The sequence below is a fragment of the Larus michahellis genome, chromosome 3, assembly GCF_964199755.1.
Source record: "Larus michahellis chromosome 3, bLarMic1.1, whole genome shotgun sequence".
NCBI classification, from domain to species: domain Eukaryota; kingdom Metazoa; phylum Chordata; class Aves; order Charadriiformes; family Laridae; genus Larus; species Larus michahellis.
In genome coordinates this window covers 63167423-63192176 of record NC_133898.1, presented here as the reverse complement: position 1 = coordinate 63192176, position 24754 = coordinate 63167423, and the positions used below count along the sequence as shown (strand labels likewise).

Here is a 24754-nt window from a genome sequence, read left to right as displayed (position 1 = left end):
TAAAGCCTGTGAGCTAAAGTTACCCCCAAAACTTGGCATCCTTTGAAGATTCTTCTTTCAGGGAAAAGGTAAGGAAGAAGTGCCTAGGGGCTGCACAGGAGCAAAGACTGATCCATTTGGGTCCACCCTCTTTGGAAAGCAACAGTGGGGATGGGATGCTCCTAAATCCACGTTGATGCCTATTTCACAATAAGTCTGTATAGTTTCCATAAGAAGCAGCATATTTCATCATCAGTCTAACTCTGAAAAAAACAGACAGTGCTGAAATAGCTTCTTACCAGCACAGTGAGCTGGCAGTGCAAAGATGAATGGCTGAAATCATCACTCCTCCTGCTCTTATCCCAAGTCCCACATCCCCTTTCCTCACTCTATCTTTGATCACGTCTCCAACGTCTTCACCAGGGAGCGGAGCAGCACTCAGTATTAAATCCAGGGCCTCTTCAAACCTAACCAGATGGGTAACAATGGATCATATTTTCAATGAATCTTGAGAGAACAATTCAAAGGAGATGAAAGGACAATGGAGAGAAAAAAAAAAGTGTAATAAACAACCTTTGATTCACCTTTCAAGACAGTGATCAGACAACACATTAGTTGCGTACAGGATACAAAGAGGGGGATCACTCTCCACATCCCTACAGACTGGTTTGACGCTCTGCTGTTATGGTTATAGCCTCAGTAGCTTTAACTCATAAGTTAAAGGAAAAAAAATAAACGAAAGGACTGCTGGAAATGACAAGTCTCTCAAGAAGGTGCGGATCACATTAGGCTGCTACTAAATCAAGTGCACTTAAACACAGACCATGCCATGATGTTTTGTTCTCTCCTGTAACAAGATATGGCAGATCACAGGTTAGCTGTAGACAGAAAATATTGGCAAAGGGTCTCTCTAGGCTTCTTGACAGATGCTTTAACCTCTCCCCAAGGCATGGCAGGATGGTGAAATTGTGTTGCTGTGTTCCCCTGGTAGGTGCCCGCTCTGCACTGGGGTGGCAGGAGTGAGCGGGGGCACGGGCAGGCTGGACCCTGGCAGCTTCTGGACCCCTTGAGCACCGGGATGGGGAATGACCATGTGGCAAAGCCCATGACTGCTGGAGCCCTCTCAGACATGCCAAGAGGGAAGGCCACCAAGGCGAACAAGCTGGAAGAGGGCAGACGGCCAGTGACATGGGGCTACCTGGCGCCACAGTGAGGTCCTTTCACCACCACCCCCACGTGCACTGGTGGGGGTCCATGAGTGTGACTGTGCAGAGACACCAGCTCCTGGTCTTTCTTGCACACCCTTGACCCATTACACAGCTCTAGCCCCTATAAAGCTGCGTGCAGGCATGGTAGATAACACAGCAGAAGACATTAACAAGAGCTGGCCCCTGGGGTGAGATTAGGCTCCACCTATGCCTTAGAGCATACCGGGGACCCATCCAAAATTGCCCTAAAGAAGTTAGCTGAGGACTTAGGTAATCAATTTGGTTCGCTGCTCAGGGTGTCCTTTGCCCTCAGTTATTCATCACTGCCCTGCCTAATTCACCATAAAGGAATTCCTGAGGAACTGCCCTGCCGTCAGGAAGGCTCTGTTTATTCAAAGGAAAGACCGAAAAGCACCAATAATTGAATGATTTCACTTGGCACAGACTGCTTAATTTAAGCAGATTTCTTTAGCAGAGCAGCAGCTTTGAGGGGAAGAAAAAGAAAAACAAAGAAAAAAGAAAAAAAAATAGAGAACAATTAAGATCAAGAATAATAAAGTTTCTTTTAATTAGCCATCAGAAAACAAGATCCAGATCTAGGAGAGACCGTGTGCAGCAAGTGCTGTGAACGAAAGCCCAGCTTTGCTGCGGAGCCGTCGGTGTTCCTGCAGGTGCTGCAGCCACAGGACTGCTGCAAGTTCAATACTACTGGTCCCCTTTGGCTTTATACCATGTTTCTGGAGTGTGGGGGGTGACCAATGGAGAAACTGGTTCCTGCGCATATCTTTTGATTAAACTTATGCTATTTTCCCTTATTTACAAATTTTGAGATGGGGTCCTTCCAGTCACGAAATGTCTGAAATATATTGGCTGATACTGGCAGAATATAAACTATTATTAAAACAACACATGCATTGGCACTCATATTGTCTTTTTAATGTATTATAGTGAATGTGTTATAGTGAATTATAATGAAATATAATGATATGTCTCTTCCTCAACATTTTCTACCCCATTTTATCCCCACTGCAAGCAGCCACTCTACACATCAGAAATACCAGCTGCTATAAGGCAAACAAACTGTTTATGCTTGCAAATGGTATCAGGACTCAATATTTGCAGATTCGCGGTATAAGATGTTAAATCGAGCTTTCATCACTCTATTTGGGTAATTTCTGTTTAACCTTTTTAGTCGCCCCTCAGAAATTCAGAAAAGGAGAGTGAGAGGCTAAAGTCGTAGCTGAGCCTCAGAAAGAAAGGTGCACGTTTAAGCTATTTCAACTCTAACCCAGCGATTACAATACAAACCTAGCATTATATTTCCCAAAACATCACACAGAACAATATGAGACTAAAACTAAGAGGACATTTGATAGAAAGCCAGGGAAAAATTGGAAGCGTAGCCCACAAGCTTCAAAGCATAACGCTCTCTCTCTGATAATATCTTCCTCTTTCCTGCAAAGTCACATTAAAACGTAGGTTGCATGGACACAAATAGATATTCCTCTACCACAACCACTTGGCTTTATTATATCACCGAGTTTAGCATTTGTCACTAGTCACATCTCTAAAAAAGCATCACTGTAGGAGTCCTTTTCAAGAAATCCTTCCGCAACATGTTGTTCCTGGCCTGTACCATGTACTTAATGTCAGAGACGCAAAATAATCTTTTCCAAATTATTTGTATGAAAGCTTCACACTCTATCAATTAAAGCAGGAAATGGGATGTTAAAGAAAAAGCCCACACTCAGATTTTCCATAAAACCTTTGCTATTAATACACCCAGATTCGCTCCATGCTGTGTTTATGATTAGAAGCCTTTGCGGAAACATCAGCTGGTTAATAATCATCTACATCTGTCACAATATCCCATTTATGCCTCAGCCTACATCCTTCCATTGTTTTATTAGCTACCTTCGATAAATGATTGTCAGAATTATTTCCTCTTCGGTTGCAGGAACAATCTGAGGATGAAAGAGAAGAAAATGGAAGCCAAAAAGGTGATGCTGACTTGTAATACAATTGGGATGGCAAATCAAGATTTTTTAAAGGTCTCGCGCGTTGTTCTGCCAATAAAACATAGCATTTATTAACTAGATTTTACAGCCGAGCCCACCCCCCGAGTTTTTAAGGGTCTGACCTGACCGGCCCTGGGTGGTTTGCCCTTTTTCTCAGGGTTCATCCCAGGAGCAAAGCCCTGTGACCGTGGTGGCGGAGAGCACGGATCCATCACCCCGGGACCTGCCAGCGCTGCCAGCCGCTGCCCCGCAGGCAGGCAGGGGCTGGGGGCAGCAGCCTCTGCAGGCCCCCTGGTCAAACCTCTGTCCTGGGGCTGTTTATATATAATTCACGATGACACGGCTGCCTAGGCCTGCAACAGGGACCGAGCCCACAGACCTCTGCAGATGTTTGTCAGGTAAATGCAGTTTGGTTCGATACTTTTCATGACCAGTATCACCAAAATCCCTGTTCTGCTAAATCCGTTAAGTGGACAAAAAAAGCTAGAGATCCCAGTTTTTCCACAGATTGAAATAAATCAGTTGGACAAAAATGCAGTCTGGACTTAGACAAGAAAAAAAAAAAAAAAGGGAGGGAGACCACCACCATACATTTTGCAGGCAACAGAGACCTAGGACCACATTAAGCGACAGGACAGTTTCCAGACTGATTTGCCCAATTGCAATCCTTGTTTTGTTGTTTTAAACGATGCACGCTACCATTTCCCTACCAGAGGTAACACGTCCTCCCCTGATCACCCAGGAGCCTGGGGGCTGTCCTGGTGGGCTGAGGAAGGCCCAGGAAGCCTGAAGGGGAGCACGAGGGCATGAGGCTACACAGCCTTCGTTTTGAAGCCCCATCACGGTCTTTGCAAGGAAAAAAACCCCTCACGCCAACCCCGCAGGGACCCCTTGAAGGGGATTTGGCTCCCCTCCAGCTGATGCCCTCAGGAGGGAAGCAATGGGTGCACGCTCCTCTAAGGCAGTTTGGGCTGACGGGTAACGTTACCCATCACAAAATGCTGTAAGAGAACAACTAGAGCTATTGAAAGTTAATGAATGGCAATGATAACGGGGGTTAACGTTACCAGTGTCAGACATCCTCTTTTTAAAAGCCAGATTGCAGAGCTAACCAGAGGCAAAACATGTTTCCAGCCACCAGGTGAGAAGCAGACGAAAGATGGTTCTTAAATCTAAGGGCAATCCACAATCTGCTGGAAACTCGCTGCTGAAATCGCTCAACTGATCTACTAAAAAGTCATTAAGAACGAGCAAATGTTGCTGTAAGCAGTGTTTCAGGCTGTTTGTCAGGCTAGCTTTTGATGATGTCTGCTGCATATTAAGGCATTTGATGCACCCAAAAAAGCACTAAAAGGAAAGAAATCAATAACAATGTGCGGAGTATTATCTGAGCCTTCATTTGTGAGCAAGATAAACACTGATTCCACTCAAACCGCCTCATGTTTTGTTTTGCCATTGAAAAAGGCAGGCTCTACTTGAGTTAATTTTCCCCGAGTGCTTTAACTAATCAAGTTCTAAACATAAACATTTGACCAAGAGAAAAGAAAGCATGAAAACAAAACAACATTGTTTTGCATGGTGTCAAGCAGGAGAAATATTTGTGAAGTGCAAATAATACAAGCAAGAAAACAGCATGTTCTGTGCCGGGGGGTGGGAATTGCCGTTTTGCCTGCCTACCTAGCCTTGTGCTGAGCAGCGAAGTTGTTGCCGTTTCCTAATCAAGGGGTATTAAGGACAGATAGTTCAACATGACTCAGAGTTTTGCCACATAAGGGGGGTTGAAGAACACGCTTCCTGGAGATGACTTTTGGGTAGGTATGCAGACAGGGCAACAGTACTTCACTCCTTGCCTGCCAAAAAAAGCACTCGCTAAACCAAAAGCCTTTGCCTTGAGAAAGAGAGGAAGGACCAAGGAGTAGCCAGAGGAGATGAAGTACGAGAAGAGAGGAGAATATGACAGCCTGGCCCCAGGACTCAGCAGAGAGGGGCAGAAGCAGACAGTCGGTGGCACCTTGAGACCGTGGTGGCACCAAGCCGTGCAACCCGCACAGGGCTCGCCTGCTGCCTGCGGGGACCACACAAAGGCCACTCTCCTCCTGTTTTGAGTTCGCTTCTGGCGACGTGTGAGCCCATGACAGCATCATCACAAGCTCCGCCAGCAAGAATAAAACTGTACTTTTTTCCCCCCTCCCCCTTAATTAAGTGCACACAAATGTTCAGTTCCAATTTTCACCAAAACTTAAGACGTCTCTAAAAACAAATGTGTTTCACGCTGCTCCCCATCCCTCCTTCTCTCTGTTCCTCCGCAGTTTAACTCTGAGCAGCCTCGCAGCAGGAGCCGGTCCCCAACGTACGGGCACGGGTGGCTACATAAGCAAGCAACATGTGGGCAGCAATCTCAGGGCCAAGGCTGGCCACCAGGTACGGCCACAGCCCCTTTTATAGGAACACCCCAACGCAAGAGCCAGCTTTTGTAAAGGAAAGCAGAAGCTGTCACTGCGGTGCAGACCTCCCCAGGCTGGGCCTAAAAGCAACTCGGCCACAGTAGCGGATGTCCAATTCTCTGGTAGCAAAACACAAAGGAGAAGTCTGTAAGATCACTCTATGACCAGGACTGCTTCTCTGCACCCCGCTACCCCCCCAAGCACTTCTGGGGGTGACCCAGCAGCCCAGCCCAGCCTCCCTGCAAGCTGCACAAAAGCGCACTGGGAGCCGCCCCGGAAACAAGCTAGTCCACGAAAAACATGAGCTGGAGACTCACTGCCCATACCAACCAAATGTTGTGCCTCTGAGCACCACAACCACATCATTTAATCCTCCTCTAGGATCTTATGAGGTAAGGCGAGAGAGCCAGATACATCCTAGAACAGTTAAAGCTATGGCTTTGATCAGTATTTCACAGAAGAAAGCTATAAAGCAATGGCATCTATTCAGACTCATGCTGTCCTTGTCAAAGTTTCAAAATAATTCAGAAGAAACATCCAGTTCCTGCATGTCCTCTCAAGCACACAGCCGCAACAGGCAGCGGAGACTGCCTTCTAACACAGCCACTTCTGCATGAACGAGTGAGAAAATATTAGGCCTATCCTACACCAATCACCTAAATTCTAGTTTTAGATTAATTCCACTTTAATGAACCATGATTTGAGAAATCACAGCTACAAAAATGGAAAATACGCACTAAACAATAAAGACTTGCTCAAAAGACTGCCTATGCAGGAAGCCACTTCTGGCTTCAAATACCAGATTCAATACCACTGGGTTTGCACCTTTGATTACATTTAGCTTCTCCAACAGCAAATTGAAAAGAATATTACTTAATCTATCTGGGAGGAGTTGTTAGACCTGCTTGTTAATCGAACAGTCATAACAGGGACAGCCACGTAACTGGAGAAGACCATTTTGTAAATACAGCAGTAACCCCATCTCTAAGAGCAGCATTAGCTGAACAGACGTAACATATTCTGCAAATCAAAAGATAATTCATATTGTAATTCACACCGTGTTCACATTCATATAATTCATCATAAATATCTCTAAACTACCATTGTTCACGCAGTCTATCAAGAGGCATCTCAACAGAAGTGTGATTCACAGCTTCACAGGAATGCTGCTGGAAAGTTTTTGCTATCACTGTGCATGCTGATCATTGTATTACTACTGAGAATAACTCGCAGGAAGGCAGTACATAGTAATAGTAGATGAGTTTTCTGCATCTGAAAAAGGGAGAGATTTCCTATTCTGAATCCACTGCAAATGTATGAACCTCCTGGATCGGTTTCTAATCATCGGGTTCTCACAACTTTGTGCAGGCTTACATTTGCTGCTAACATGTCAACAAGCTGCTGTGGTCTGTAAAAACAACTAATTGGAAAACAACACCTTGGAAATTTTCAAACTTTTCTTACATAAAGAAAAAAAAAAATATTTGTGTTAACTGAAGGTTTTGATTAAACTCTACTGGTTAAACCCTGTAAGAAGTACAGAGTGATAGACCACAAAGCAAAAATGTCGTAAGAAAATTAAAGCCCTTTATTTTTAAAAAAAAAAAAAAAAAAAAAAAAAAAAAGGCAGTACATCTTAGCACAAACGTTTGTGTGCCGTCCCTGTGTCAGACACATGCTCTGCAGCCCTTCACACACCAGAACAATGGCTCCTGAAGTGACGGAAATGGCACCATCCAAGAATCCCAGCAACATTAATATTGCAGCGTTTCCTGAAACCGCTACAAGCCATAAACAACTGTGGAGAACTCGGCCTGAAATGCCATTTCGACTCCATCTGTGCGGCAACCAAACGGTGTACAAGCGCCATTATTTGTTCCTACGCGGAGACAGCACATGGCTCTGCCACGCAGCCCGGACTTCCCCAAAGCGCTGCCCGGACACCCCCTGGACAGCTCTTCTGCACTGGGCGCCTCCAGCAGTGAGGAAAGGGAGAGGTGGCAAGATTAATCTCCTCTGATCTTAGCTAACTTGGTAAATTAACCAGTAATCCAAGTTCCTGCCACAGTTAGTGGAATTTCGGAGGCATTTCGGAGACTAATTCATCCCCTTTCAAACAAGCACCAGAGATAGCTGGGTGCTTGTACTAGCTGTTCTCTTTTGAGTAATCTTGCAGCCAGAACATTATGCATGCCTCGTCTCTTGCTATGAAAATACAAGATACAAGCCACACTATGAGGTTGTTTCAGGTTTTTTTTTCCCCAATAACATACTCATCGACACTTTCAACTGTTACTTTTCCTGGAAATAAGCCTTTCCTCTTTTGTGACAAGTTGCACATCTTGCAGTAATTGAAAAAAGGAGAGCACCAGATAAGGGTATCCTGTCTGCCTTGAAATAACTCTCCTACTTCCTTTTCCAAGAAGATAAGAAACATCTGCACGTATAGGCGTTACTACACGAATGCTACCTCTCTTCAAAGAAAAGCCTAACTGAAAATTCAAACAATTTCTACAGATAGAAGAATCCTCATGGATGTAGCCTGGTGTAGTAATCCAGGTATCTTACAACCTGAGCAACGAGGGGGTGCCGTCGAGCTGTCCCAATTACATGCCAGCTTTGTCTCATCTCATAGTCGCCTTTTTGCTCACCAAGTAATTATAAAACATAAACTCCACCATGTATTGATTTTCTTCCCTGTGCTTCCTGGATTCTTTTTTCTAGACATTCTTCTCCATCATCTCCTCTTCCCATCTTCCCTTACTATCACATCAGCGCCACAAATTTCATCAGCTGAACAACTATTTTCCATCCCCACTCCCCCTCCTGCAGAATCATAGAATGTGTTGGGTTGGAAGGGACCTTTAAAGGTCATCTAGTCCAACTCCCCTGCAGTAAGCAGGGACACCTTTAACTAGATCAGATCGCTCAGAGCCTCAGAAGTCCCCCTTCTTCGCTCCCTCTGGCCCCTGCCAGCCACCCCACCTGCTCCTCCTCTCCCTGCTTTCTGCTCCGACCACAGCCTGAGAACAAGTCTCCAAAACCCAATCAGTTATCCACGCGAGGTAACACAGCAGGTCGGGTTGTGCCCACTTGGTTGGCCTCCAGCAGCTTTCTGCTGTGGGTGCTGGTTTGGAGCCGGCTGCTCAGGAACAGGGCTGAGCTCCTGGTGTAAGGGAGCTCCTCTGCTGCATGGCTGCATCCATCTCAACCGCCTGGCTCTCCCCACCCACTTATCTAACTGCATCACTTGGCTTTTGCGACCTGGCCTTCAGGATATGGGTAACACTTTCTGCCACAGCTCTGTGCTTCAAATCTCTCATACGAGGAGAATTGAGGACGTCTGAGCCAACGCCTGCGAGACGGCCAGATGGCCGTGCTGTCATCCTGTGGGTTTATGTGGGCTTCTCCCACTCACATCCTTGGACTTCAAGTTCCTCTGCCCACCCCAGCTAGCAGGAGTACCAACTTCTGTTATATTTCTTTATTCCGTCTGTGCCGTGGTGTCAAAACTAGCCTTGAATAATCTTTGAACAGCAATCTTTTCTTCCACTATAACAGCTTATTAAAGAAAACAAAATGAAGCAGTGAATATGAACTATTTATTACACAGAGAGAGCACTGATGCTCTGAAATCAGACAATAAATCAAGATCATTTTTCCCTTGCAACATCAAGTTATTTCTAGCTAGCTGCCTGCCTGCCTCCCTCCAGAAAGCCTCCCAGGCTAAATGCACTGTGACACCCGAGTTGCCGGGTTTTTGTTGCTCTGAAAATAGAGAGGACAGGCGCAAACGTGTCCTAGCCACCAGCTGAGAGGAGCAAAGAGACTCCAGAAGTGACACAAACTGTCATGCAGCCCCTGCGTACAGGCAGAGTGGAGCAAGGTGCTGCCTGCCCAGCCCTGCCGCCCCCCTGCCTACTGCGCCCCTTGCAACCCACACCTTTCTCCGACCCCTTCGAGGACTTGAACCTGGGAGAAGGCCACTGTCAGGGCCCTTTCTAAGGGTGTTAAGAAGAGCTCACCCAAAAGACAACTTTTAATGTACTTTGGCACTCCGCCTTCCAGGGAAGTTTATCTTCCCACCAGCAGAGCCCCTCCAGTGGGTGCCAACATCACGGGGGGGAGACCCCGGGAGGGACCCCCTTTCCCGCAGCTGCTCCAACGGCTGTTATCCGCTATCTGGTGACCCAGGCAGACCCCGGCACCAGCTGCCAACAGGAACCCCACCCCAGACCACTGCTGCTCCCTGACGTGCCTGATACTGCACAGCCCATCTCCAAATGCTCCATTATTTCACCAAACCTCTGAATGCATTTTCACATAGGGACTCTACAGCAGCACAAGGTCTGAGAGCCCAGCTGTCCTTCTCCTCTCTCTTCTGCAGCCCTCCCCCTCCCGCAAGGAGGGAGATTTGATTTCCCGAAGTCAGGTACAGGAATGCAAGCTCCATCATCCAATTAAACAGATAAATGCATCATAATATTTTGCAATTATTTCCATCTACCGTCTTCCTCTCTTTAGCTAGCAACATTCCAACTGCGTATTTGCACATTACGTTGTTGAATCTAGGCAATAAATTCCTCTGAATGTGTGACACGTCCTTGGTCTTTACCAGCAAAACAGCAGCTCCATCCTGTATCTTTCACAGTGGTGCAACTGAGAGTCCAAATGAAGGCCACATTTTTTTCCATTTGTTTGAAAAGCATGCTCTACAAATAAGTCACAGAATAAAACATCACGATGACAACAGGTAGGGAAAAAAGTGATGAGCTTTGAGAGTAGCTCCAACAACTTCCTGAAATAAATGGAAACTAATTTACATTTCTTCTCATGCAAATCATCATTTTTGTGTTGTTGTGTTTATGTTTTTTTTCCTTTTAGTGCACCTTTTCTTTACAAGGTGTGCGTGAAGGAAGTAGGAATGACACTACGATTAAAACAATATAGGTACAAAACAATACGAGTCAAATTTTTTTAAACAAGAAAAAACATTCTTTGATTTATTAAAATGATCAAAGATAAATCTGGCTTTCATCAATATAGCTGGAACTTTTAGAGACTTACTTTGTTCAGTTATTCAAGAGACAAACACAGGCAATTTGAAGAAATAAAAAAGGAAAGACAAACCTCTTTAGAAAAGAGAACAAAAAGTGGAAAGCAGAATATTCTTTCAGTATATAAAAGTATATAAAGAGACTTGGGATCAGCTGTTGGCCAGCCTCATCAAGAATCGATGAGAACTAAATCAGCATGATTTTCAATGAGGAAACCTTTGCATAGACGTCAAGGGAAGCTTTCTAAATATAAGGACATCTAAGACCCAGCTACTTTAGGAAGGTTACATATACAGACAAATTAGCAAAAAAATGGCAACGTGGGAGGGAAATGAGGTATTATCCCTTACAATGGTGCTAAAAGCCTCCAGTAACTGACTGTGCCAAAACGAAACAAAAAAATGGTTGTTGCAAGTGTCAGCAGGTTGGATCCATTTTTACAGGAAATAGGCAAAAGCAATCATTTCCAAATAAATAGCACACAGCTTACAACTAATGGCTTTGAAACTTTTACGTACTGCATTTGCTTTAAAATAGCCTTTTCAGAATTAGACTACATTTTGGGAAAAATCATTGTATAAATTTTCCACACAGTCTCTGCAGAAGTGTTTGGAAAAAAACATCCCCTAGCTGACAGTATAGTTCTGCATATTTATTTTTTTTTCAAATGAAAATTGACCTTCATGACAAAGTCAGTTTTCTGTGTAACATACAGAATATTTTTGTTACTTTTTAGCCAAAAAGTAAGCTACCACTTCACAGTGTAACACTCACTCTTTTCTTTCCACAGTCTAGACAGAAGCAGTGACTCTGTAACTAAGGTTTCCAAATCCTTTCAGGTATAAAGCCTTGGTTTTAAGATTTCACAACATTTTAACGAATGACATGGTTCTGACCCGGACCGTCAGTAACCATAACTGACTGTTGCAGGATGCAATGCTCAGCACTACAATCAGATTGCCACCTCTGTCCCTGTAGGGCAAATCTTCCCCAGAGTTGCCAAGGGCAGGGGGAGAAAGAAGAAAACAGCAGTGGATGAACACTGACCCACATCTCATTGTTGGTAAAATCCCCACAGTGTTCAGTGATGCCAAAACTTTGTCTAGGGAAATTATTACAATTTTCCGCTATTGTAACTAGTTCAAAAATCAGGCAGTTTACTGCTGAATGCCACCTGCTACTGCCTGGCAAAGCACAGTCAAAGAATTACACAGGGCATATTATCATAACGAACAGGGCTTTTCATTTACAAATCTGCTGAAGTGTTGTGGTTATCCCCAGTGAAGGGTGGGGGGAAAAGGGGGAAAGACAGGGAGAAGAGAGATGGGCGCACGGACAAGAGGGCTTCTCCAGGCAGAATGGTGGCCAAGGGACGGATGGGGCTCAGCTACCCCAAGCTCTATTGCTACATTTTTTCCTACAGGCTGCACACTTAGTTCAGCAGAAAAGGATTTCACGTTGTGGAGTGTCTGTCAAAGCATGTGCAGAAAAGCAGCAACTGGTGAAGCACCATATACTGCTTATTTCACCACATTTCAGCAAGAACATGGAAGGGGACGTGGTGGGTGAGGCTCACAGGTCCACTTAGGGGAACCAGTGTTCAGCAGCAACCAGAAACAAAGCAAGGTTTGGGAGGAATTACAGAAATAGAGTAATCATGAAGCAGTCTATCAAGAATTGCAGCCTATTTTCTTTTTTAAAAACAAAAATACGTGAACTCGTGTTTCTTTAGAAAGACCAAAAATTCAGTCATGCAATCCGTGTTATTCAGGAAATCAAACTAGACGATCACAGTGATCATTTCTGGCCTTGCAATACATTAATTTCTAAAAATTGTCAAACGTCAACTTCATTCTCTGTATTTTTCCCCATGAAGTCCAAAGAACTTAGGAAACCCACCCTTCATCTCCTGGATTTTACTATAAATCTTCCTTTGCTGATTCTACAAAAGCCTTGGAAATCAAACATCATTTCATTTCAAACTTCTGTGAATAATGAAAACTTTGTTCAACACTATGGCTTTTATTCCAACACACATAAATAGCTTCTTGACTTACACAAAACCTGAAACCACTTTAATCAATCGCCTATATATAGTCTGGATAAATACTGATTTTGAGATTCTGGGTGTACAGCCAATCCTGTGCTATTTGCTAACACTTTGATCTAAATTCACATTATTTTAAGAAGAAATGAAAAATGTTCTAGGGAGAACAAAGACAACAGTAAAGAAATTACAGGCTGTAAAAGCTAGAGGATATGTACATTAGCTAAAAATTCAAGCTGTTCCAAAAGCATTTCAGAAGACAGAAATACATTTAGACTTATCACAAAGTGAGACTTGAATGTCCACTAATTTGTAATTTTGTTACTCCCACAGGAATTCACTCTTGATTCTCCAGAAATCTACCACTACATTAAGTATATTTAATAGCATTAGCGGACAGCGCTACAGTCTCATTGCGTGTGTGCATGGTAACGTACTGCTCCATTTTCTATGGCAGCATTATAGCGCCAGTGATTTATGTCTGTGTAACAGAAAGGGCTATTCTGTAGAAATATCACAGGAAATGACACACAGGAAATAAACCAACACAGACATCTTACAATAATTTCCTAAGCTCTAGCACAGCAATCTGCTGAGCTCCTGAAACAACCCAGATGCTGCTGACATGAGGAACGAGCAAGCACCAAAAAGGTTTCCTTCTCCCAGCACGGTTTCCGGGTCCTGAGAGGAGAAAAGGATGAATAAGGCGACAAGTTACAGAATAGTTCGCTGTCTGCCACCTGGAAATATGCTTTATTGGGTACTAACCGTTCCAGTACTGTCACAGTTCATCTATGGTGGCTATGGACAGGCAGGGGGACCTGCAGCGGCTGCAAAAACAAGAAAGCTGAAGATTAATGGGTGGTGAATGCTCAAGAAATTGCTGGGAAAAAGAAGGCCACATGGAAAAAGGTCGCAATAAACCTCATGCCAGAACTTTCTCCTCTTCTCCTCGTCTGTCTCCCTCATGAAAGGGGGCTTATGAGGAAGATGGGAATAGACTTTTCAGTAGGGCCTGTAGCGATGGGACAAGGGGTAGTGGTTTTAAACTAAAGGACAGTAGATTCTGTCTAGATCTAAAGAAGACATTTCCTACGGTGGATGTGGTGAAACACTGGAACAGATTGCCCAGAAAAGTGGTAGATGCCCCATCCCCGGAAACACTCAAGGTCAAGCTAGATGGGGGTCTGAGCAACCTGATCTAGTTGAAGATGTCCCTGCTCGTTGCAGGATGGGTGGACTAGATGACCTTTAGAGGTCCATTCCAACCCAACCCATTCTATCATTCTAAGATTCCATGAACTACTCCCAGTTCCATTCAGATACCATCCCATTAGCACGTGTTATTCTGCTCTAATGCTCAAAAGCCTCCGTTCCCTTCCCACAAGCTCCTACTGCATCAAGTAGTGGACGAAGTGAAAATTCAGTCCCTGCCCTCAAGAGCACTTAATTCAGGTTACAGCAAGATATCAACAGATGCAAAGAAATAATCGCGTTCCAGTCAGGTTTGCCTACATGCAACAGAAGATCACATCCTGGAAGCCAGATGAACTCAATAACATTTTAACATGGATTTTATTAAGGAATGCTAGGACATAGCTCATGAGGGTTTAAACGAATGCATGGTACTAGAGAGCTGCTTTTCATCTCAGTAAATTTTACCAGTTAAAAATAGACAGAAAATGAAGAAATATCTCGGCCTACTATCTTATTATTGCTCAATATTCTACTATTTCCACTCACCCTTCATACCACTTTTAATGGAAATTAAAATATATGAAAGCCACGCACGCAGGTATGTACACAATATGTTAAAAAAAAATAAATGCATCTAACTTCAGGCTAAGAATCAAGATGAGACATCTTTATACTATTATTTTCTAGTGAAAAAGAGCAGAAGTATTCTATATGAATTTGAATACACAGAGGTCTACACAAGCAGATTACACTGACACACACTTTAAATGTAATCATTTCTTGCAATTTTTTTCCTTGCCCACTAGAGGAATTAACAGGTCTGTTTCAAGACAGCAATCAGGAGAACATCTATATCATTCCATGAATCATTCCAAGAGTCCTTTTCTCAAGAGATTTCACGTGCAGTTTTACCATTAAGTACATTGAGGCCACATAGCTGGTGAAATACCAAAAGTGTGTCAGCTAAGCAGCAAAGAAATGTAAGACTAGTTTTACTACTGTATAACTCACAAGTCAAAAAATACTGTTAATTTTTCTCTTAAGCGAAAGTTAGGTCTGACAGTAAAAATGCCCTTCCCTGTAGACAAAAAGAAAAAGGAAGTTTTGAGAAAATCAGTACCTGTAACTAGGGGAAACTTCCTGCTGTAAAAATAAGTATAATTTCCTTCACGTAAAAAGATATCTAACAGTTTCACTATTACCTACAAACCAAGGAATCATAAAATGCACACATACTGTACAATCACTCAAACCGTCTTAAAACACCGTGGGTGAAATCTTGGTCCCTTTAAAGCTGATGGCAAACTTCCCGCTAACTTCAATAGCGGCAGAATTTCATCCATTGTGCCAACTCATAAAGCAGAAAAGAGTAAAGAAAAAGCTTTGAAATATTAAAACTAAAACAATAAGTAGGATTGTTTTAATCACCACTTCTGATGCCTTCGATCTTCCATGCAATTTCTCCCGCTCCCTCTGATACGCCAACAAGCCGGAGGTTCAATGCTTCGGTAGTTGATTTATCGGTCCCTGTGATACAGATTTGGACCATGCCCTGCCCTTTCCACTGTTTCACGCCCAGGAAAACACAGTACAGCAGCTCTTACACCAGTCGTGTTTTAATAGTGGGGGAAAAGATCTGCAACATTAAAACTCAGTTTTGCAGCGACTCAATACAGAGCACTGCACTTCCTAAAACTGGTGGGGAGGGAAGTTGATTTTGTTTTTTGGTTTTTTTTTTAAGGTTAGAGGGAAGTTCCTCAGTGATCTGTGTGCAAGATCCCTTATCAGAGATGCAGGAAAGTGGGTGGCACCATTTGGTTTCCATTCAAATTCTGCTCCGGTCCCAAATGAAAGGGAGTTTTGCAATTATGTTGTCACCTCTTCATATATACAGCAGAGACTTCAAAGAATGAGTGTTTCTGGAAATCAAATGGCTTGATAGGTCCAAAGGAATAAATATACCTAATGCCAAATGTCTTTCATAAGATACTGGACTCTTAACTTCAGCTGTTACTCATATACAAACTACCCACTTCTGGGCAACCTAAGCAGCAACTGTATTGCTATACGAAAAGCGGAGCTCTCATGCAAGATCTTAATGAATAAGCTGAGGCTACATTTACCAGCCCAGCCACTTGAAAACTAAATTCTACAGCATTGTAGGAACTTCTACCAGATCAGCATTGCTACAGGGAAGTGCACTGAACTCCAGAACTACTGAATTATTACGCATCATATTTTCTTTTTTAAAAAAAAAAAAAGTATTTTTAATTATGTTTATGAAAAATCTCAAATTTAGCACACCTGTTTTGTTCAGTTCCATCAATAACAAATTTTTTAAATGCCAACAACAGGCCAGCCAGAACAGTAATTAAAATTTAAATTTCAGGTCACGCAAGTATATGCAACCTTTAGACTGGACTAAACACCAAGCCTGCTTGTAACAGCAAATATCGAGAGGCAATACTTTATTAAATGTTGTCTTTTAGAGAGAAAAAAATCCCCCACAAATTTCTTTTTAATACTGTCCACCATGCTTTTCTAAGACATTGAAGGTTGTGTAGGGCTTGAGCACGTGAACAAGAAACATTGACTCCGTTTTGATGTGAGGATACTCAATATCCACAACCCATCATTTTCTTTGCTGGATCTTTTATTTCCAAGATCATTTTGCTATCCTATTTAACATTATCTTGTACTACACAGTCAATGATTTTGAAATATGTCATTCTCCAATACGAAGGCATAACATGGCTTTTAAGAGACTAGCTCCATATGAAAATTCAGCTGAAGACTGTAGGGAACATTCACTGTACATAATTTTAAGAAAAAAAAAAAAAAGACCTCTCTGACACATCAAGGTAGAACACAATATATAAGTAGACCACGCTGTAAGGTTTCACAGGACACTGGAAAGAGGGAGCAGGAATGAGAGCTCCTCCTCAGGAGGGTACGTCTCTGAGCTGACAAAAAGCAGGAGCTGTCAGGACCATGAGCAGGGATGTCCGTAGCCTGGTGATGACAGTGGGAGAACAATGATCTACCCCAACTGACAGTGAGCTCAGTTAAAATGCCTCTTGGAGAAATATAAACACAGATACTCCTCCTGCTCCCATGCTCACACATGGAGCACCATCCTTTCTGCTCGAGGCCTGGACATACAGACCAGGAAAAACCTTGGGTGATGCTTACTGCATATCAGCTGCGCTACCTACACACACCAACCCCCTGCCACCTCCCGTTACAGGGAAGGAGCATGAGCTCTCCAGAACGACGGACAAGCTACATCTTGCTGTCCACAGAGCAAGAGCAGGCACACAGGTAGTTATCCCAGGGGTACCACAGGGTCAGCACCCCACGGTCCCCCAGGAAGTTGTGTTCCTCTTCCCACACCCCAACCCAACAGCACCATGGGGAAAAGGTGCCACCTTGATCCTTTCATCCCAGCATCTTGCCAGCAGTGCCAGCTTACAGAAGTGTCAAACTGGACGTATGTAACAGGGAGAGCTGCCTGTGGCTGGAGGGTAGCATCATTAAACTTTGTCAAGCATGCCTAACTTTTCGGTGTCATCTTTAGTAAGGCTGATGATCCTTGCTGCCGGTGCAGTTGACCTGCGGGGCAGTGGAGGACAAGGCTGTGACAGAGAGCACCAAGACAATGGGGAAATTAATGTACAACTAGAAAATAAGGGTAGGCAGTAACTATTGAGATAGGAATATTATCTCAACTCAAAATCTTTAGGGCCTTACATATTCCTTCTAGGGTTACACTGCAAAAAATGCATACACCAGATTGATTTTTTAGGAAATCAGTAATTCAGTTTTACTGAGTTTATCCATTGTTGCCTGTCAATAAGAAATCGTTTCCTGAATACAGAGCTTAAACAGCAAACCACAAGGCTTCCCTCAGTAGACCAGTGTTTTCTTCTGCTTCCTCAGCCTTTTTTGCATTTTTCCTCTTGTACAGTACACCTGAACATCAGTCACAGGGGCTTGCCCTAATAGCCACAAAGCTTCTCTCAGCCACGTCCCTACCTTGTTTCGCATGAAGTTTGAATGTACACTGTTGTTACCAACATTATATGTTACTGAATGAGTTTTTAAGATTGCTCTGTTCCATGGTTTGTGTGAAGGCACTGCTGCATATTCTTCTCCTCACGTTTGATTAGCTTCCTGCTCATTCTATCACAAATTTGTTTTTTTTTTTCTCCCCTGGGTCTACAAACTTGTGTTTGGCATTTTCCCATCCAATCAACCACATGAGTAAGACTTTCACTTGGAAAGGAGATAGTGAACCAAGCCTTAGTTTTAATTACTTTAACCTAGGAACAATTTGTTGCAAGAGTCTACAGATGGAGTTATGATCATATCTTAATTGAACATCTGAGTCCACAGTCTTACTGCATATGCCAGCAATGCTGGGTCATAATTAAACAGCTATTAAAGTAAGCACACAGCGACCTACTTATCTCAATTATGCATCAGCTTTGCTTCAAAAGAGGCTCTTCTGAAAAATCAGGTGTCCATCTTCCTCAGGCTATAGCACCATTGAAGATCCAGCATGAACACATACCAATAGGTACTTCACTCTTACCACCTTCAGCACATCCCTATCTCTGTGCTAACCAGCTCTCTTCCTAACTCAGGTTTTCCACACCTCGCACATGCACAACAAATCACTCTCCAGACCAAGTTGAGAGTCAGTGTGTAGTATGGGCATCCATGCTTGTGTCTTCTGAGTGGTGCCCAAAGGCAGAGTGATGCTTCGAAGCCTATGTGCAATGTGCAGCAAGCAGGTTCTTTGGTTGCATGACCCAGAAGCCCTCAGACCTGGGGAACCAGAGTCCACTGCCCTGAAAAGGGGACGACCCACGTGCCTCCTTCCAGCAGGAACTCCATCCAGCCAGGAAGGGTTTGCTCCTGCAGAGCCCGAGGAAGGGTGCCTTGCCAGGTTTCTTCTTCATGCCCAGCATGCGGTGCCCCTTCCAAGCATGGTCTGAGCTGGTAAATCAGCACAGGGCTTGCAGGGTATCAATGCCTTCCTCATGAGATTAGTTTTTAAACCACCGCTATCTCCAGAACATACTTTGCTGGAATGCTTAATGAAATCCATGCGGTTATTAGCACTAACAGAGTCTGCACAACTCTGCTTGTGCAGGCTGGCTGCTGTAACGAAATTCAGCTACAACGCAAACACAGGAACAATCAAACTTGTTACTGTGATTCACCGAGTAATTTCAGGTTGTAAAACTGAACAGATGGCACTTGTGAGCTTTATTCAACATCTTGGACTTTTTAATTAGATTCCTGTTCAAGTCTGTCTGCTGGTCTACAGCAGGAGACCCCAGGTTTCGAAGTTAACCTTAGGAGTCCCACTGCCCTGTCTGACAGAAACCACTACGTCAGGGAACTGCTGCAGGCGTAGCTCCTGCTGCTTCCACCCCAGGAACTGGCCAGCAGGTAATTAACAGAGCAGAATTAAAGGGATAGTTCAAAAATGCAGCTACGCCTTAGCCAAAATGCAAATTAATGCTTTAATGCACTACACTGCTTTATAATTTTAGGATGCTCTTGGTATGTTTATCATGAGGAATTTGTGTGCCGTAATTTTCCCTTCCATGTCTTCACATGGTTCTCAAAATCACCTCCTGCCACTGACAAACTCACTCTGGGTTTTCACTGCTTTTTGGAAAGCTGTAGGCGATCACAATCAATAAGAAACAAAACATACTGACTGCTAAAAGCTGAAGAACTTGCAAGGCAATAAATAGTGCATCTAGCCCACAGCACTGAAACACGGCAAAGAACCACCAGCAGGCTCTGATGGTTGTGGGACCCAATCCCCCAACACACATTAGTTTCATTAAACTTTAGGATCAGGTCCAATACTTCCAGATCAAACAAACCCCCCCCCCAAAAAAACCCCAAGCGCCCTATAGGTTGGCTAACACGAGAAACTGAGACTGCTTGAGTGCTGCAGTATATAAAATCTCAGTGACACTTTAAACCTGAGGCAACAGAGCATGGCACAACACACCAGAACAGTAAGTCTAGTTGTATCAGTCACAATGGCACAGCATCACGGCTGTCCTTTTATCAAAATCAGTTAGGAGTTGACTATTTTGGGGTTGTTCGTTTGTATTACTTTACTTTTTTGAGGAGGGAAAACTCCAAAATTTGGAAGAGCTTCTAGACTGTTGTAATCATGTTCAACGTAACACCGATCATTCCTGCAAATCTTTTTTCATTTTATAATATATTCTGAGTGTATAAGCTAGTATTAAAAATAACCTGTCTGTTTTAGAAAAGAATAGGTCAAATACTTTACTAACCAAAGAACAGCAAATGCAGAGCTTGTGCTTGTTTACTTCTGTGGCACCGGTGCCCTAAGTTCCTTTCAAGTGGCAGAACTCTAAAGTCATGACAAAATGTAGCAATGCTCCATTATATTTAATAAATAACACGTCTAGAGTATATATATATTGTATAAATATATATATAATATAATATATATAATATAGTGTATATGTAAGAGATATTAAAAGAGATGAGTGGGTTACAAAATAAACTGAATATATATGGTTTTTTTAATTTTTTTTGACTGTTTGAATATCATATAATAATCAGGTCTAAAAGTCACCTGCCTGGTGTTTGTCACTCAGAGTAAAACCTGCAACTTGGAGAGTTCCCTTGGTTTTTTCAGCACAATTTTCCCCCAAAGTATTTCATCAGGCAAGAAAAGCAATCCCGTCCTAGCACAATATGAGACCAAATCCCTCTGAAATTGCAGCCCTCACCAGTGGATGTGTTTAAGATCGCATCAGACAAACTCCCGGGGAATGAGGATGAGCTGGATGTGTTCAGGTCCAACCCTCTCCCTAGGTCTCTGTGATGTGCAGGACTGCCAATAGGCCTGAACTTCCTAAAAAGTGGCTTTGTTAGGGTTGTGGAGTGGACTCCTGCTACAAAGCCCAAACATGTCTGGAATTTTGTGTTAACTAGTGGCACACACGGTGTAGCAGACAGCACAGTATTCACAACAATGTGAGGTTCTTCAACTAATAATAGCAAACAATGTTGAAGCACTTAAAAATAATGAAAAGTTGAAGAAACACTTTCTCATCACCCTTTTATAAAGCATCATGATTAAGTCTTTTAAAATCTCTAAAACAACCCCTTCATTTCACATGACAAAACTAAAGGGGGTGGAGGAAACCTGCCCTCCCATAAACTCAGTTGCACAGGTCTTTCAAGCCCTCAACCAAAGCATCTCTCTCTCTCTCATATGCCACCAGAAGGTATGTGACTACCGGAGAAAGACATCTGATGATCACTGGAACCAAACTTTAACACTGCTCTGTCCTTTCGGGACAGTGAGACATCAGGAGCAGGGCATCTCTTTGCTGGTAATTTTCTGTCTAATTCTGGAATGATGCAGTCTACACCAGAAACTGCTCATCCCTTCCCTCTCCTTTGATAGGCAGACATCTACCACATCATAACACTCTTAATAGCTGGGCAGTAAAAAGCCTAAACCCCTCCCTCTCCCTCCTTAAGTTAAGTATAGAAAACTGCATCTATGCTATTTACAGATTTGGACGCTCGTCTGGACTGAAGTTTTGTAAATACAATCTATTTTGAAGTCAGAGGCATTAAGAGTTGGATGAATGCCTCGAGAGAAACAATTCAGATAGCCTGCGTTCCCCCCAGTGCTGGTGTTCGCTCTCGGTTGACTCCAAAACCTCAAAGGCACCCAGCCAATATGAACTGTTAAGATCCAGGGACTAAAGTGAGTTTTAAGCTGGTTGTATCTGGACCTTGGCCTATAACTGTTTCATAATCCAGTTTATACATTCAGAAATAAACAAATGGACAAAATAAAAACAAACAAACCAACCTTGCATAATTTAATTGCTCTCCGCATGCCTCGTTTCCCTTGGCATCCTGGGGTGAAAGCAGGGAGGGTGGGTGGGGTGTATTCTCAGCACTGCCCTTGCTGCTTCACCAGCTGAAGACTTTTTTTCTGGAAGCCTCTATTTTCGTAGCACTGGCAATCTGAAAAACAAAAACTGTTTTGTTAACACATGTATCCCCAGACACATTAGAAATAGGTTTTGTTCTGAACCACTGCCAAGGAAATCACTGACCTCTCCCATGCAAAGCCAACAATTCGCCTGCAAAAAAAAAAAAAGCAGCAGGAAACATCCCCACTCAATTCATACCTCACTCATGCGTTCTGCGCAGACCACTCCTGCGCAGCAGCTAAAACCTTCTCTCTGTATACAAAGGGAAGTTAGAAACCGGTAACACAACACATTACAAACACGTGCTTCAAGAGGACTTTTTCTTAAGCTGTCCAGGTTTCCATCTGGGAAACACACAACCAGGAAAGGCAGCTTGGAAAGGGACCAGCACCACCACCAGCCCTTTTCTACAGCAGTGGCATTGACCACAAATGGTGCCTGCACCACAAAAGGACTGCAATCCACTCAAAAGCACCTTCAGGTCTGTTCCCATATGTTCTTATTTAAAGCTCCTTGCATCCCAGGCCTGGACAGGCTATCAAATCCCAGCCAGGACCTCTACAAAATATCCACGCATCAGCTACAAAGATCTCCCATGGAAGTTTTCTTGCACCAGCTGTGCCAGGCTTTGAAGGGCTACTGCTTTTGAGCAGACTGATACGGAGTAACCAGCTGCTCTTTTGCCCACACCACCTGAAAATGGCAAGACAGAAGACATAAACCGCTCTTCTTGTTTAATGTGGATTGACTGAAGCTGGTGTCTCACTGAGCTCCCAAAAGCTGGCAAGGAGAACTTCATGCTCTACAAAAGTCTGTCGTTTTCATGCTGCAAAGTGTCAGATTGTATTACAATATTTTCTGTGATGTTTAAATTGGCACGGCTGATTTTTAACAGCTTCTTCACGGCACACAGCACCTTGTCATAAAAATACCCTTATTTCTACAACAGTTAAACTGACATACCACAGAATTAAAACTAACACAAGAATTATATCGTACTCATGCTTCAAAAGGCAGATCTCACTGAAAAGCCTGGTGATGGAGTCAGTATACAACAAAACGGATTGTCAACTGTTCCATGTAAACATGTAAAATAGAAACTAGGGGTTACTCCTCCATCTAAAGCTGTCAAGCATACAAATAGGGCAACACAGTACCAGAAGTTTTCTTTTTAAAAGATTACTCGGTAGAATTAGAGAAAAATTGCAAACCGACTTCACCAAAAAAGAAGGCTGTCCCATTAAAACAAAAACACAGACAAAATAGCAAATAATACAAGCTGCAAAACCACCCAGAAGGGACAAATCAACAATGGGCCAGCAAAGTAAAGAGTAGTATCAGGCTGCAAGTTACACCCAAAAGGAAGTGTGAGTAATAAGGTGCAAGTACTATTTTCCTTAGTTGTTACCATAAAACCACTTGTAAAGTTCCAAATACAAAATAGAGACTCGCTTTGCTGGTGGGGAAGGGCATGCATCTATCTACGCAGAACATTCAGACCACCAAAACTCTCCTCATCGTCGCTGCAAGAGACACAGAGCCAAGCGCTGCAGGGCAGGGCTGCGAGTGCCACGGCGATGGCATTCAGGTGATCCTTTCTGACGCAAAGTTTATAGCCCCGCTGCCATGCCTGATGTGTATTTTTTGTCATACTTACTTTTTCCTACCCAATGGCACAGCACGGCTCCGCTCCTCAGAGACACAGTGCTTCCTTCACCACGGTCCCCCCAGCTCCCCAACACCAGCAGCTAAGACTCAAAAGACTTGGACAGTAGCTTGCTCTCACCCGCATGATGGTGAAAACCCTGAACTGAGAAGTGCCCTTTTTCTTCCTGTGTTCCAGCTCACTGCAGAGAGCTGCTCGGGCATTTTCCCTGTGCTGCTGGAACCACATTTTTCAGCTCTTTGCAGGCAGGGCTTCTTTGCTGATGCTTTGACAGACACAGAGTGAGACCTAGTATGACGCTAAATGCGAGGCTCGTGTCAGTGTACACATGTAATTTCAACAATGTAGAGTTAAACACTGCCCTCATGGGCAAACCTGACTCCCCTGGATTTTTGCTGGCCCATAACTATAGGGGAAACGCAGCTGGCTGTTGGCTAATTACAGCCATGGTGACCTCACGGCACTAACACTCAGTCATCCCAGATTTGTAAATGTACAGCTAAAACACTTCAGTCTGGGCAAGAACAGCAGAAATGAGAGCACACTGTTTATAGCAGGCAGATGCTGTACTACTTTTGATATAAAAGAACTGATTTATGGCAAAGTAATACAACAGCTCCCTACCAGTCAGGTCTTAACTCAGAGACTTCTTAAGGACAATATCCTGCTCTGTTTGAAGAAAACTTCCCGGCCAGGGAAGAGGGCCAGATTTTCTGAAGAGCTTCCAGCACTCCCAGCAAGCTACCTCCCAGGGAGGTCACGATGCTCCCCTGCAAACGGTCCATCAAATGTTGAAGGAAGTTTGCCATGGTGAATACAAACTTCCCAGCAATGCTCTGCCAGCTCTGTGATACCCGTTTCCTCCTAGCTGTGCAGCCCTGAATAATAAGGCTTAACATAAGGAAAATCTAAAGGCCTCCAAATAAAGAGTAGGATGTTGCTACATACATACAGAGCTTTACCCATTCAAGTATCTTTTTTTATATATATAAAAGATATATATTTATCTTTTTATAGCAGACTAGGAGGAAACATGTAAGATCAGTGATCTTACAACACTCCTCTTTCCCTTTTCCTAAAACAAGTCTTTTAATACCAAGGATTCTCATCAAAC

General features: G+C 43.4%; 2 protein-coding genes across 3 annotated transcripts in view; both read right to left on the bottom strand.

Annotated features, from left to right (window-relative positions):
* Positions 1-24754, bottom strand: part of TIAM2 (TIAM Rac1 associated GEF 2) — a 175699-nt gene that overhangs the window by 120560 nt on the left and 30385 nt on the right. For both annotated transcript variants that reach the window (XM_074580462.1, XM_074580463.1), the window contains one exon: positions 21848-22005. The gene's annotated coding sequence lies outside the window, so the exon portion shown is untranslated. The remainder of the gene's footprint in view (positions 1-21847; positions 22006-24754) is intronic.
* Positions 21886-24754, bottom strand: part of SCAF8 (SR-related CTD associated factor 8) — a 172461-nt gene continuing 169592 nt past the window's right edge. The window contains exon 21 of the mRNA XM_074580467.1: positions 21886-22005. The gene's annotated coding sequence lies outside the window, so the exon portion shown is untranslated. The remainder of the gene's footprint in view (positions 22006-24754) is intronic.